Raw genomic sequence first — 17,124 nt, forward strand, 5'->3', positions numbered from 1 at the left:
ACAAGAGTCCTGCATCCAGCAAGGCCAATAGGCAATCATAGTTTAGGATTTTGGGGTGGCTAATCAGATTTCAAGGGGGATATTTGTCAGCCTATGTTAGCTAATGGGCTGTCAAATATATTTGGGGTTTTTTAAGTTATATTTTTAGGCTTTACACCTTTATTTAGAGAGGAGAGGACAGTGGATAGAGCAGGAAACTGGGAGAGAATGGGGGACATGTGGGAGATGGACCACAGGCCAGAAACGAATTTGGGCCATCCCCTATATGGGCGCTCAATTTAGGCATTAAGCTAAATCAGCGTCCAGTAAAATATGGCGCAATCTATCTCCTGACTTCTACTCTCCAGTTGGGAGATGGGAAAAGATCACAAATTGATAGATTACCATGGGTTGTTAGACCTATGACCTTGAACATGACAAGATAAAAGCATTTTAGCTTCCCACCTTGAGTGGATGTCACATTAAGATGGCCGCCAATGGAATGGTGGCTTTTTTGTGGTGACGTCCACCTCTTAAATTTAGTGTATTGTACTAACAGAGTATTACTACCCTGTGGTGATGATACTTTATCTGGGAGAAGGGTGTTTCCTCCACCACTTCTGTAGATACAATACCTCTATTGTTATTTCAATGTCTACATCAAAATGTTTTTTTTTGGAACCATCGTCTCCTTTAGCAGCCATGAGAGAAACTGCATATTCTGCAGGCTTTAACTGTTTAAACTGCTTACATGCTCTAACCCACACTGAGCCACCAGTGTCCTTGTAAGGGAAAGTATCCTTGACTTACTGGTGGAAAGACACAGCCTGTAAACTAATCATGGGTGATGTGGCGTTTGTTAAAGTACCACACATAGAATAATCAGTCATACATCAATAAGACACAGCGGTTACAGAAAAGTCGACCCGACACTTAGCAGGCACTTAGCGCTAGAAATCATGTCAGAGCTTTGGCCCACGATATCGCCCAGTACACAGATGATTCAATTACCCAGCTGGGACAGTTACATAAGAGGGAACATGAGCGGCAGAGGAGACAGGGGGTGAGATGCCAAGCAGCCCCTTCAGTGTGTCTCTGGCCAGCGTTCACTTAGGTTGAAATAAGATCAAATTGGCAGAGAAGATTTGATCAAGTTATTCTGCAGCATGTGTGATCTTTGAATCTCTTTGAGTCTTCCATATCTGGGTTGTGTCAGAGCGGTACCAGCTGGGCCACGAACAGCAGAGAGAGGAGGAAGACATCATGCATGATCAAACGATAAATATGGGAAAAGTTATACAATCTTCTTCATAAATGAAATATGAAGCCTTTAGTTTCTTAGATTCAAGTTGACTGTCAAATCAAAGCATGCCGTTTTATCTTAACATGAAACAAAGCTGGAAATGCTGGATAAAAGCGATATTCATTTATTTTAAAGCCCACTGAAACCCAAATCCAAAACAGCCTTGTGATTATGTGAAAAAGAGTATCACCATAAAAGTTAGGATCTAAAAAGTATAGTTTAAGAGTTTCAAACCAAATATTAAGCATCAAGTTTCCTGCAATATGGGTTTAGATACTTGCTAAGATGTTCACCCCAAAATGTAGCATTAAATATCCTGCAATAATCATAGGAATAAAAAGTCACATAGCAGCTAATTGTCCATTAAAAACTAGCTGTAGCAAAGTCTGTGGGCAAAGTATTGACCGCCACTGATGACCATTGATAGTTCTAGTTGTGGAGCCTTCCCCCTGCGTCAGTCTATTTCTGTCTGTTGGTGTTTAGTCCGGGGCTTTGATGCTCTATTTTCAGCAGTGGATGTTTTGCATCAGAGGAGTGAGCGTAACTGTAATGATATAGTGCTGGCTAACACTACAGAGCTATCATTTAGCATCAGTGGTGGACAGTACCAAAGTAAATTTACTTGAGTACAGTAAATATCTCCTCCCTCCACCTCTCTGTGCCCCCTGCCCGTCTCAGCACCATGGGGAGCAGAGCGACTGAGAGCTCTGCTCCCAACTCTGGAACTCACTCCCACCAGACATCCGAAACTCTGACTCCAAACTCCAAACTCATCTGTTTCAAACCGCATTCCCTGTCTAACTTATCTGCCTCATTTTAACTTGGTGTAACTCTGCTTGTTTTTATTTATTTTATCACGTTGTTTTTATTTATTGTGTTTTATTCTTTCTGTAAATGACCTTGAGTGTTTAGAAAGGCACTTATTACTTTTACTCCACTACATTCAGAAGAAAATTGTTGTACTTTTTACTCCACTACATTTCTATCAATGCTCTAGTTACTCACTACTTTTGCTCTGAAGTCAGCTCATGAATTTCCTTCTCTTTTCTGAAATCTGATCCCTAAGACAGTAAAATGTGTTTGTGTAATTCTGTTTGTCTCAGTGGTTTAGATATACCTGTATATCGTTCTCCACGCTTGAACATGGAGCAAACACAGAGCAAATTTCACTCAGATCAGGCCGTTCATTTAGAGGTGGTAATGATGGCTTTAATTCTCCACCTGAGCACCTATGGTCATATCTTCAGCCTGTGTTAGAGGTTTTTGAAATGAATAATGATACGTATCGTTTGAAATGTTCTCCCTGTTTCCCACTCTGCCCAAACAAACAAACATTCACTGTCCAACCTGAGAGAGCGTGTTGAGCTACGTAACATCTGTTTCATTCCAGATGAACATTTCAAACTAAGTCGTCTGTGCTTGGAGTAACTTACTGTTTTTATTCCATGGTTTGGTTTGAAATTTCAAGGAATGGTTTCTAAATAAACAGAATGTAACAGAATGTACTCCTATGTATTCCTGACTGCACTTATGTATTGTGAAAATACAACGTTTTGAGATTTCTTAAAGAAGTACTTTGAATACTAGTATTTTTAAAAGCAAGTACTCCAGTAGTTTAACTCAAGTAATAATCTGACAGAGCAACTTTCACTTGTATTGGAGTAATATTTGACCTTGAGTATCTATACTTTGACTTAAGTAATGAAGCTGTGTACTTTGTCCACCACTGTTTAGCATTGCAGCCATTGCTTTGGAAACAGAATGAAGCGTCTCAGCAAATACTGCATGTTGAAGCTAACTACTAAGTTAGCTAAGAAGCTAGGTAAGACAAATATAGCTGCACTATGCTGATCGTCAAATGTGCCTTTTGTTGCGGTCACTTTGTGTGACAGGCCACGCCCACTTGGTCTTTAAAAATAGTCTCCCCGTATTGTTGAGAGATTTACTTTAATGCATCACTGTTTTCTTTGTACGGATGACTCTGACATAATAAGGGTGAGGGAGTTTTCCAAATGCACCAACGCCAGCAGTATCCCAGAATGCTTTGCGCGGATGGTTTCATCACACAATGAATGGGACCTAATTTTCAGGCGTGCCCCCACCGTCAGTCCTGCTAACTAGCTGAGTGGAACAGAAGGACAGTATGTCAACGGGGTTGGCGTGCACATTTGGTGGGTCATCTGGTGGGAGGGGCTCAGCAGAGTGATGTGAGGTAGCAGAGAGGGTGGTGGAAGGTTTTTCCCAGTGTAATGTTCTTGTTGTTCACGGCTACTTTAACATATTGGACATTTCATGAGACTTTCAACTTCAGTATCATTAATTCATTTTCACAGTTTAAAGCCAGCTGTTATGAAGGCTTGAGCTTGTTCCTTGGTGGAGCACACCAAAGACCCAGATTATCAGTGAGGGCGTGTTGTTTGCCAAGGTGGGATCCCTCTGGCATGGTAAGGGGTCTTGTTGTGTAACAGGGACATGAGGACTCACTGGCACAGATATATCTGTGGGAGCTTTAGGCCGATGTTCCCTCTTTTAAAACTTTATGTGCTGTTAATCCTCTGTAAGAATAAACCATCTCTAACCAACTTCTACTTTGGCCTCCCCTTACACCTGCACTGTCTCGCTCCAGTTGCGCCTTTCACTCTGTATCTAGGTCTGACCGTGGCACTGCTGGCTAAAACACTTTAAGAGGAGCAATAAAAACATCACAGTGGTTATGTTTGCTCTTTCCTGGCTGTCTCTCTGCATTGCCTTCCTGCACAGTGAACACTGAGATAGCATTTTCTTGCATGCAGCTTTCAGTCTGAGGGGAAAGTTGGACAAAGAACTTTTTGTTTCTGCTTTTTTATATGGACTATACTTCTATATGAGCAACAAGATAAATCAAACCATTTTTAACTATTAAAAATCTCCTCACCAAAATGCCAGAGATCAGGGCCAAGGATTAACAACAGATCAAAAGACGAATAATCCTGAAATTTTGGGTATCACTGCAAACTGAGTAAGTTGTTGCCTGTACACCAAACTGACTGGTCTTGTTTGTCTTGGTTCATCACTGTCATGTCACACTAACAGAGGAGGTGAAGAAGAGATATTAAACTCTGCTCCATAATCTGTCTGGAGGAAGTGAATCACATCTCACATATCTCAGGGCTCAGACTGCTGACAGATGACACCTCCCACAAGGCACTGACTGTGTCAGCTCGTCATCACAAACACCATTTCCTGGACATGTCCATGAGTGAGACAGTCTTGGGATCTTGAACTAGATTAAGGATTGCAGGACTCATTTCAATTTCAGTTTTATGCCAGTAAAACACCACAGGTTGAGGTTCCCATGTAAAAATATGACTTAAGTCACAAGTCATGCGTATGAACTCTGTCTGATAAGCTGCACACAAGTTCTTCCAAATGGAGTATTCCAGTATAATCCATGCAGGGATCCCCAGGTCTTAATATTGAAACAAAGTGTACCCAGCTCTTTACGTTGAGTTGGAGAACAGATTGTAGCCTAAAAAAGAATTCAGCAGAGTATATCTCCTGCAACTGATCCTTCGCATGCAGGACTGGATTTTGGTGTCGGAAGGGTTCTGGTTTCCATTTGAAGTCTGAGTGTCATTGTCCACTCTTGTTTCATGTGGCATTAGCTGAACCCAGGAAAAAAGTATGTGTTTAAAGCAAAAAGGAGGAGTACAATCTGCCACAATGCAATCCTGAAACCCATCAGCAGTCATCTACCAACAATTTACCCCTTAGTGATGTCTTCAAAAAAATAGCCTCCCCAATGGCTGGAAGTCCTGAACCATTTACTGCTGGATGCATCAAAGGTCATGAAAAGACTGCTGGTGTCAGACAAGAGCTAATGAGTTTTGAGATTGCCAATCCTGTGATGCAGGTGAGTCCATAGAAAAAAAATGAATGCAAGTTTAAGTCGTGGGGAGGAGAGTTTCCAGTTTTGGGACCCTAGGATTACATCTGTTTGCAGACGATACTGTTGTATCCATCAAACATGACCTCAGTGAGCCCTGGGGAATGTAAAGCAGTGGGGTTAAGTATCCATAGGTTGGAACACTTTTACTTAAATGTAATTTACATAAACAGAGACAGTTAAGGTGCCATGCAAGTTTGGTGATTAAAAGATAAACTGTCCCAGTTAAGGATATGGGCTTGGATTACCCAATCTACAGTTATATGTGTGACATTTCGTAATTTAGGATTCAATATCGTCCTCACTCTTGGTTATTATGTACTCAAAGGAGCAGCTATAAAGCGATCAAGAGGAAGTTTTAATATGATTGTTGGCTAATTAATTCATATTAAAAAGAAACTTGAATATACAGCTACTTGTAATTTGATAACTTAATTACAGATTGTTATATATAAGTGAAAGTTTTTAATTTTTGGCCTTAACAAGAATTCTTAGGAGTTTCCTTCTAATAAATTATGGGTTAACTAACCGTTCTGGTTCAGTAGTTGTGTCCTTTTTATTTATCTTAATGAATATATAAGGTGGAACAGTGATTAAAATATACAGGTAAGCATTTATCTGTACAGATGAAGTCTCCAGGTTAAGAGACTTAATCTGTGTCCAGCCTGTTCTGTCTTGCGATTTCAATTTTCCATCTGGTGTTTCGTGATATCTGTTAATAAGCTCAGAAAATTAATTTTAAAAAGACTCAAAATCCAGCCCCATGCAGCAGTCTGAGTCTGTAATCTCCTGTACAAAACCTCCATTAAAAGACCCCCTGTGGGATTAAGATGAGTGGAGTGATGTACTGATGAGAGGATGTTCTTAATAGTTCATGATATTGAAGATTTCCTTCATATCACATGATTAACAGAATGCTTGATGTAGTACTTGCACTACGTTGTTGTTTCGATAAAGCTGTTTTCTTCTGTTTGTCTGTTTCCCTGATCTCCACATCAAACTGGAAAAAACACCCACACTTTCTTCTGCTCCAGTCTCACAGTCAGCCAATTACATGCTGTCAATCTGTGCAGCTGCCCACACAACAAGTGCTGTCAGATAATGTTCAATTAGAGCCGCGGTGGGCGCTCTGGACCGCGGGCCTTCACGACAACCACGGGCATAGTGAAGACAAGCTGCATAGAGCCTTAAAGGTTCGAAATGTGACGATCATCTATAGTAAATAATGCAGTCGTGAAAGGCTGTAGCTAACTCTGACATTCATTTTTTTACTTACACGCTGACTTTTTATACACATGGAAAAACAACGCATTGTGTCTCCAACATGACTCCAGCAGCTACAACTTCTACTATCCGTCTCACCACTATCATCTCTCTCTCTTCATCTCCTCTATCCCTCTTTCCAACCCTAACTCGGTCAAGGCAGATGTCTGTCAAACATGAGTCTGGTCTTGCTCGAGGTTTCTGCCTGTTGAAGGAAGTTTGTCCTTGCTGCTGTAACTTGCTAAATGCTGCAAAGTGCTCTGCTCATGGTGGATTAAGATGAGATCAGACTGAGTCATGACTGTAAGATGGGACTGGATCTTATCCTGTCTTGATGTTGGATCTTTGTTAATAATAGAACATAGAGTATGGTCTAGACCTGCTCTGTTTGTTAAGTGTCTTGAGATAACGATTGTTGTGATTTGGCGCTATATAAATAAAGATTGATTGATTGATATCTCAAAGATGACTTAATGTATCAAACAGATCTCAAACACAGGTTGCATTGCACAAAAAGGCGTCATTACTATGCAAGTCAGTTAAGCGGTCATTGGTCAAGCGGTCTAAGCGTGCGCCCCACATACAGATGCTACAGTCCTAGTTCCTGCAGTTGTAGGTTCGACTCCCGACCTCAACCATTTGCAGCATGTCTTCCCCCACTCTGCTCCCCACATTTCTTATCTCTCTTCAGCTGTTCTATCCATTAAAGGCAAAAATGCCCCAAGTTTGTTGTGCAAAAGACAAAAACAGCAGAAGGCTGTTCCTCCTCTACTTTGCTAATCTGGCACAGTGTTTCTCACCTATACTGCAGCCAGTCAGCAGGGGGAGCTCTAAATCTTTTGGCTTTACAACCAGTGAATACTTAAGGCGTCCATTTTTAAATACTGTCATGACTATGACAGAGAAATGTTGGTGCAAGAAGTAACAGCTCTTGGAAAATATGGCACATGATGTAAGCACCTGACAGATGAAAGCGTTACGATGGGATACCACGGTGTTTATGGATGGATAAATGGACTGACCGTGACAAGCCAAAAAAACTCCATCAGTGCAGTCCTGCTGTTTTAGTTTAATTCTCACTACTCGCTCAATTCTTCCAACAAGATCCAATAACTTTTTAATTGAGAGAGAGACAGACTGGAAATAGAAAATAAAGTTTTATTTAAGAAAGACTGAAATAATTGTGAGATTGATATAAGTTGGAGTACTGGACTCAGTTACTGAGGATGAGTCTTTGCAGAAATCCGCCCTAGGTTTGACCCCACCCTTACCCTTCAGTGTGTCATCACCAACTCTCTCTTCTACGGGTATTTCCTGTTTATGATCTCTTTTATGAGCACATGCAACCTGCTGTCTGTGCGTATCAGGACATTTCATCTCTTCTTATCAGACTTTGTTGTGTTCCTCTCGTCAGGCTCCAGCAGCATTAACCCAGATTCAGCAGTTTGGACGGAGAGGAAAAAACTGGCTTCTTATGCAACCCTCTCATCAGAGCAGGGCAGCATCACCCCCGGTCTCATCCTCTCCTCGCATGCCGAGTCAGAGAGAGATGAAAAGACGAGAACATCGAAGAGATGTAAAGAAAACAAAAGCACCGGAGGTTGTGATGAAATAAAAGCTTTCGCATTCTTTTCTTTGTGTGCAGCTCCTCGAGGCCGAGAATGACGGAAGAGCCCGAGGTCGAGAGCGCGGGCAGTCATGCAGCAATGCAATTGAAAGAAGCTAAAGAGCTTTGGTCTTTCACAAGGATTTGAGTTCCTCTGCTGCATTGGCCTTGTTGGTTTATGTAAGAGAGAGATTGCCAGTTCAGAAGTGTGACGTCAGAGAAAGATGAAGATCTTAAACAGAAGAGTGGAGGAGCAAATTAAAGAACAAAAAGTAATCAGGAGACTCAGAGAAGTCGGGCTTAACAGGTCAACGACTGCCCCATGATGTCTCAACAATCTGTTCGGTCACATAATTTAGAAATGATTTAGTAATTCTAGTGTTTCTACCTCGGGTTTGTTGCTTTTTATCCCTTGGTGGTTACAGTAGGGGCGCAGAAACAGACATCTGTAGTTCTTTATCTGCATATTTACTGTGGTAGTATATAGAAGTATTTTCTGTGTAACTTGATGTGGTCTATTGAGTTGGAGTGCTGTGTGACATGTTGATAAAGACAGAATTTAATGGTTTGCAAATCATTTACATTTTTTTTAAAGACAAAATATTGAACAAATGCCAACTTCAAGGTCATTCCAGTGTAGCCAGTAGTTAGCATTAAACAACAGGACTTCCTTTCCCTCGTGGAGCTTGCATCCACCAAAGACACGCCAACATTTCTTTGTATATTATATAGGTTTTATAGAGGTGTCACTCAGGCTTACTTTAGCAGCATAAGCTTTCAAAAATATATATATATATATTGTGACTTATTTGCAATTAACAAGTCTTTAACTTACAGAAAGAATATCATGATGCTTATCTTTGAGCAAAAGTGGAGTTCTGTCAGGTCTGTCTTTATGAGCAGAGGGAAACAGCTCCTTAAATGTTGGTTTGTAGAAAAGAAGCCTGATCAATCATTTCTGATGCATTCCTTAAGGCTGGGAAATCTTAACACTGAGCGTCTTTTACAACACAGTGACAAGTACAAATTTTGATCTAGAACCTGTTTTTAAGATACACCTTCACACAGGTATCTGTTTGAAGAGATAATTAGAGCATCGCCAGATGACGTCAGCACCATGGAATGTGCCCTGCCTGCTTTTGCTCTTCACACTGACTGTTTTTCCTGCCTGCTAATATGTGATGCAAATCTTTTTGGACTACAAATGTAGGTCAAATGGAAAACTCATCAAACTTGATGTGGAAAACTCATCAAACTTGAAGTGCAAACATAGAGTACAGATTCAACATTTTTTGTAATCTGTAAATAGAGATTACTTTAGTATTATCGGGCAGTTTTTCCTATGAATTTTTACTTTATGGTTCACCATGTGCATATATTTACTGTTGAAGCATTTAGTGTGTATTTTATCTGTGGTTGTATCTGGTGGTTAAGAATTAAACTTGTATAATCAATGAGTCAAATTAGGTTTATTTTTCCAGCTGTTCATCACATCAGCAAACTGAAGACCTAGTTTAGTAGATTCTGCAGATGGTGGGTTGTCCAACACAACAGTTTACAGCATTATGTAACTCGTCTATGACTGAAGCTGAAACTTTTCCTGCGGTCAGCAGCAGCTTTTCTCCACTGAGGCAGCAGATTCTCAGTCCAATCAGCAGTCAGAGACATGAGGACTGATTAATGGTTCGGAAACATGTCATTTATTAACATCAGAACGGGGCACATAACTCAGAGGGGGCTCTCACTACACAGAAAAGGGAAATGCTGAAAGACTCAGCCTCACAGTCCTCTATGACCTGCTGGTGACTTTTAAAACTGCCTCCCAGCTCTGTGTTCTGGACAGACGCTCCACGTTACAGCATTATTAATCTCTGGGTTACATATCTGCCACAGCTGGCAGATCCAGGCCTGCTGGCAGAGTGACTGCCTCCGGTTACACAACTCATTTAAATCCACTTTATTTTACTTAATATGTCTGCTTCCCTGCATTACAGAGGGAGACATTTCAGTTCTACAACTAGAATTACTTTTTATCTAGAGTTTCTTAAGTTTGAAGTTGAGTGTACTCATTTTTAAAAAACAAAACAAAGCAGTGCATACAAAACAATGTGTTTTTTCAAATTTGGCTCTTATTAAGAAGAAGTCTCAGCAAACTTCCTTGATTTCGAAATTAAAGCAAAATGAGGCTAAGGTTGTTCCAAAATGTAACATCAGAATTTATATTTTTTTCATTTGCACAATTTAAGTGGTGAAATTTGCTTGTTTCAGGTTCTCAAAGTAAATGATGTTTTGTAGTCAGTGGAAGAAAACGAGACATCTTTTAATTTGGTAACCATATAGACATCTTTAAATGTGACCTTATGCTTTGTTTCTTACATTTTGTGCATATTAAAGGGATATTTCAGTGTTTTTGGCGTGTATCCGTGCTCATGCAGCGGAAGAACACCGGTCTGCGAGGTGCGTCCAAAAATAGTGCCAAAACAAAGGGGGTTTCTGGCTGCAAAGTCAAGAGCTGCAATTTTTTCTAGTAGAGCATGCAATTGCACCGTGATGAGTGCCTGGACCATATTTTCTTAACTTTAGTGAAATTACGTGAAAGAGGTGTCCCTGTCTGCAGACAATTGTAGCCTAGCTTGCCGGCCGGTCATCCGGGAAATTTTCATTAAAGGGGAAGAGTTCACCGGCACTCATTGTGGCTAGCAGGAGCACTAGTGTAATGTATCTCATACGACTTCAACAAAACGGAAATATCCCTTTAAGACCAAGCAAAGAATGAAGAATATTACTGCAGAGTTAATCCAACAGTATGGAAACAGTAGTGAGTCGCAAACTTAAAGCTCCAATGAGAAGCTTTCCATTTGTCTTGATTTTGGCGCCCCCTGTGGACAAAGTGATCCCTGTTGTTTCTGCTGATCGTCTCTTGATCGTGCATGTTTTATGACAAAAATGACATCCTGGTTTCTTCTTACAGTCAAATGTCTCACTCATGGAGAACTGTTGCTGTTAAACAGAGGCTTGTCTTGAGCATGCTGTCTGGTCGGACACCTACCCTCTCGTCAGAGGTTACAGGTGTTCAACATTTCAATATACAGTAGATATGGTAAATCTTGTTTTTGATGGTCTTGTTGGCTTTTGTAGGTTATGAAGAAGTTTCAATGTTAATTTAATTCTGGTTCAAAGCCAGCTAAAAACTCCTCACAGGAAATTCAATTTGGCTTATCAAACTCATAAAAGGAAAAATAAAATCATCACATTTGTGTTTTTCTGGTTAGTGAAACAGCCAAACACTCCAACTCTCTGAATACCAGCTTACCGCTTACATGTAAACATACACTAGAGGCATTGTTAATGCTCTGTGGATAAGGATTTAAAACCTCAGGCAACCCCCTAGCACTGAGGTTGCGTTATCCCAGGTTGAACTAGTCAGCTTTTGTCTACAAAAAAAATAGGGTGGGGTGGTTGGGAGTCTGATTTTCAGGATTACACAAAAACATGACGGAGCAAAAAGCAATTCAAAGACCTAAAACAAACTTTCACCTAAACTGCACGCTGTACACTGATGGAAAAAATCGAGATAATGTGACGCCTGTTTTCAATGCAGACTAAAAACATCTTGTTGCTAATAAAAGGAAAATCGAATTCTTGCAGTTGAACTAAAGTCCAGGTAGAGAAAGCAAAAAGTCATCCAAAAAGAAAAACAAGAAGGTCAAGCAAGAGGTGGAAACACAAGGAAACATCCACACAAGGAACAAGCTGGTAAGAGAACACAGAAAGAGAAAAACTTAACACACAGAGAGTGTATTAGAGACAGGTAAGACTGATCAGATGGACGGGGCACACAACAACAGGTCTAGTCAAGGAAAAAAAGAGAGTCATGAGGGACAGGTGGCGACAAAATATGTCACTTCAAATCTAGCATCAATAACTCCAAAAGAATTAGAGATACAATCAACTTTCTTTCCTTTTTTCATGAGTATCAGCCATAGACTATAAAACATGGACGTAGTTTCCGTGACGTCACCCATCTGTTTCTAAAGCGCTGTTTTGAAGCCAATCATCGGCGGCAGTCATATTGCTGCTTTCAAGCGATTGTGACGTAAAGAGGCGGGCTTTGAGCGTCCTAGCCAACAACTACAGTGTTCCCGCCTGTCAATCAAGTCAGCTGTGCCCCATTGGAAGACTCATAATCTAAATATCTTCAAAATTGCAGTGTTAGAAAAAAATTCACCCCCGTACAGTGTGTGCCGATTGAGAAATGAGCTATCCAGACTACACTCGTCTTTTGTACCAGGCTGTAAACATGTTTATTTCTGCTGTAAAGATTGTCTTGTGGATTGGTGTGTATGTGGTTTCCAGTACTTCCGGAGCCAGCCTCAAGTGGATCCTCGATGAACTGCAGGTTTTAACACTTCTGCATTGGACTCATATTTTTAGACCGGAAGTTGCCGCTTGGTATCAGCTCAGTGAACTCTCAGAACTATGTGCAGACTGACAAGTAATGAAAGTTAATGCCAGTCGTCAAATCATCAGTATTTGGGGTCCTCATTTTAACATTTGACATCCCTTTAATTCAACATATCTGTGGGAACAGTCTAAAATTTGACCTTGGTATGTGTCATCACTGATGATGTAGTTTGTGTTGGTCAGAGTTATTCAGGGGAGTTATATAAAAGTTTTGGCCCTCCTTTATGAAAATTTTCCATTCAAACAAAGTGGTCCAATTATGCAAATCACTGACATTTCTTGAAACTCGGACACACAAGGCACCAAAATGCATCACTGCTCAATGCTTTAGTAGTCTTTGGATTTATATGTATCTGCTTTATCAAATGTTTTGCATATTGTTATGATTTATGTAACGTATTATGTTAGAATCCTGTGGTGAAGTTTGTATGTTTCTGTTTGTGCTGTGAGGCTGTGAGACTAATCTCCCTTTAAGAAATAAAAGAAGCTGTATGATATAAGTTGGTAATGTTTGAGATATAAAGAGCATGCAGCTGCATCCATTGTCTTTTCATTGAAACCAGCACAAAACCAAAAGACCTCAAACGGCCTTTCCTGTTCATATGTATTCAAATGACCGGCTGTATGTTCCTGCTGCTGAGTATCCAGAGTGAGTCACGCTCTGTTTGTATCTAGGTTACTGTTTTGAATACCGCAGCTGGTTAACCTGGTTCCTTTTGTTGATACTACATCCAGCAACCATGGCTCTAGTTTTTTTAACAATTACATCACAGCTGAAAGTTTCCGAACTCATTTCCCTAACAAAATGTCAAGGTTTGGAAACCCTTGTATCCTTCTCAGACTTTCCTCTGAGCGTCTCCGTAACCCTTCACGTTTCTTAGATGACTCCCCCCTGGGGGCTTTTACATCCTGTCATGGGATTTAAACTAAGATAACTGGAAAACAAAAGGCCTCACAGACTGTTTGCAGCAAGAATGTGAAACTCTGAATAGTAATATGAGTGCACATGCTTTCTGTGTAGCACCACATGTGACGAGCCGTGTGGTTTCACGTGCGCCCAAGAGACAAACTGAGAGTGTTTGTGTTTTTTATGACAGGAAGAAGAGAAGAGGTCAGAGACACTGATACGGTCAGTGTCAGATCCAGGTCGCTGACCAGTTTTCCCCTTGTGAATTATGAAGGAGCGCTTCATCTGTGCTCATCCAGTCACTGTATACCAGTTTTCTTTACACACATCCTGCCGCAAAAGACGTATTTCTTTGAAGTGATAAGACAGGAAACATGAGCTTGGAGATTAAGATAAAACAGTGAATGTACAAACTCTAAAGTAGTGTTGGCAGGAAAACTGTTTGCATTAGCTTGCTGTTACAGAGCTTCTATTACAAGACGTTAAACAGGAGTTTCTTTTCAGTTACCTGGAGTGGCCTGTTTAGCTCTGTTTGAGTCTTTAAACAGCTTTAAAAATCAGACAGCATATTCACATGCCAGCATTTTCCTCTGATGTCGCACTCATGTTGGCTAACTAAACTCTGTTATCAAAAGAATAATGTCGTACTGTTTTCAAGATTGAGAATGGTAGAAAAAATGACATCTGATAAATTATACTTCCCTGTGGTTTTCAAGTAACAGTATCCAAAATTCATTTTCGCTAGGAAGTGGCTAATGCTAAAGTTAGCTGTTGTCTATAGAGTTGCCACCCGTCCTGTTTTTCCCAGAATTGTTCTCCTTTTTCACCAGTTGTCCTGGGAAAATACAAATGTCTCCAGGGACACAATTCGTCCCCTTTTTGGGGGAAAATGCAAAAATCTCATTTGATTTCCTTCGTTCTGCATTCTGCAGCTATTTAAAATTGTCCCGTCTATGAGTATGTCACACGTGCGCGCCCTAGCACTCAAAGCGGCTCAAGCTGGGAGGGAAACTTGACCGCACAGAGACAGCAAGCTTGACAGATGTACTCCGCGCTGAGGTTTCTTCTTGTCACCAACTTTTGGCGTCTCCATTTGAAACAGGAGGAGAGACGACTGACGATGAAGGAGATGGAGCAAATAAATGCAAGCCACCAGCACGAAAAAAAACAATATACTAGTTACAATCCTGACTGAGCGACACTGTCATAGTTTGAATGGGTACGGCCCGACCCAGGGAGACAATTTTTCCAGCACATGCGTTTTGTGTAGGGCGAAAATCTCCATAAAATATGAAGGGAAAAAATGTATTGGAAATCCACGCAAAAACAAAAAAGCATCCATTGCAGCTTTTATGACCTAAAAAGGTTCACCACAAGAAGACAAGACCGCAGCGGCAGAGCTTACCAGTGTCCTATGTCCGAATTTTATGTTCCTTTGGTCAGTCTGAACTGGTAATAGTGGCCGAGCCCTCCGCCCCAAACAATTCGAGTGTCCCTTTTTTTCACAAATCCAAGGTGGCAACCCTAGTTGTCTAGTGGTTGCTAACAGTTAGCAATCCAAATAAGGTAGAAGACAATTACCTTAGACAATTCAGTAGATAAACAAGTGTACAAGCATTTATTTGAGCTTGGAAGGGGCTTTAGTTTGTTGTCTTTGGACATCATTGTGCAGTTGGACCAGCAATATCCTGCCAAAGAAAGGAGATGTTCTTATGAATACTTAAGACGACAGTCAATGTTTTTTGTTCCCTTTCTACTGATTCTTACAGGAAATGGGCATTTTTTTAATGGGTAGAAAGAACATCTCCGCAGATAGGGAGACAGGAACTCAATAGTGAGCTGCAGCTAGTTTTACTGATGAACCATAAGGCAGTTAATGTGAAATTTCTTTTGAAATCATAAAAAGGGTTAAATCTCCACCTGTGTGCCAAAAGCATTCAGCCTTGACTTCTCTATTCTCTTTAAAAGAGCAGAATGGAGGTGACTAATTCATAAACCCTGATTTTTCTTTGTTCCTGCTCTTGAACATCAAAGCTGTGTGCTTGTTTATGTAAGCTTCTCAAAATGTCAAGTACTCTTACATATTTGATCAGTTTATGGAGGCTGCTTATATAAGAGACAGACTGAAAGGGAAGAGACTCATGCTTTAGTCATCCATTCAAGGTAGTCTGATAGCAGAAACTAACCATAGCACTAACTATATAGCTGCATCCATCAAAGGGCACATTTCAAGACCCATTGAAGCCTGTCCCATTTCAAAGGCTCCTTCAAATGCAGCAGACTAATGCATCCTACTTTGCCCGAGCCGCAGATGATAGATCAGGTGCATCCTTTGTAGCCCAACATATCCCAAGATTCTTTGCACATTGAGTCAAACAAGATGGTAGACTCCCAAGCAGCTGAGTGTTACACTATTAGCATTTGGTTCCTATCATTTGGTGTCTTAAAAACGATGGTGAGTGTGGTTAAGCCAGCTAGTTAGCCAGCTAGCTATGTGACGCAAGAGTACCAACAGCTAGTCACATTAACAGGAATAATAACCAGTGGTCTATACAGACTACGAAGGCTGGGTCCTTTGAAGAATGCTATCCATGAATTGGGAAACGCCCAAAAGCCCAGGACCCCGGAGTGGTTCATCCACTGAAACAACCCATTCACTATTATTCCCCTTACTACAGAGCTCACAGCTCAAGATAATTAATTGCAATACCAGAAGTTTGAGTTGTCTTTCCTGATGGACTGATTCACAAATTAATAAGTTATTTTGAGATTAACGATAATTGACGTTATGTAAAAGTGGACAAACATCAGTTATTCAATCCGCCCAGTGTTCTTGGTTGGACTGGGATTTCTTTGTGCCTAAATTTTCGGTGACCTCAGTGTTGACTGGCTCCTCTCCAAACGATGACAGCAAACGTTTGTAGCCACAACAAACAGTCACTGCTCTTATTATATAACCCAGGACTATTATATTCATCAAGTTTTTAATATTAGGTTAAAAAGTGAATTGATATTGGACAACTCAGGGACCAAGTTGTAATGCCCAACCTGGGGGTCTGTCCTAAAACACAATCTAGGAGGTTATTATGAATGTTAGAAATTTGTTTCAAATGTCGATATCTGCCAGACCTTTTCTCATTTCAGTGTATTTGTGGAAACTGTGGATGCTTTAAGTTCCCAGACGTCTAAAACTCCATGAAAAGAAACAATACAGGATGAAACGATCACTGTTTGGTTGAACTGCTCACAGCTCCGTCCACAATAAGACCTTTGACGAGGGATCACAACACTGCTTCATTTCAAGGCATTAACAGACAATAAGTTTGAGAGCTGAGGCCCTAACAAGCAGGATTAATACTCTTTTACTATAATAAACAAGTTTACTATAATAAACTTCTATTAAAGAAGTTAAAATAATCAAGTTCTTAATTAATCAACAGCGGCCCAAAATGTTATTTCTTTTAAATTAATCAGTCTTTGCAACACAACACAGCCAGGAATAGTTACTCCACCCAGCATGATTTGGCTGAAATCTCCTGAAACAGACCCAAAATCTCTCAGAGCAACGGGCGGTGTTGTTAGACGTGTTATTCTCACTATTCCTTGTTTTCTTCACTTGCCTCTGCATGTGATGTATGGATTATTTAATGTTTGTTTAGGCACGTTTCTAAACTTGT

This window comes from Notolabrus celidotus, chromosome 16 (genome assembly GCF_009762535.1).
Source record: "Notolabrus celidotus isolate fNotCel1 chromosome 16, fNotCel1.pri, whole genome shotgun sequence".
Lineage (NCBI taxonomy): Eukaryota > Metazoa > Chordata > Actinopteri > Labriformes > Labridae > Notolabrus > Notolabrus celidotus.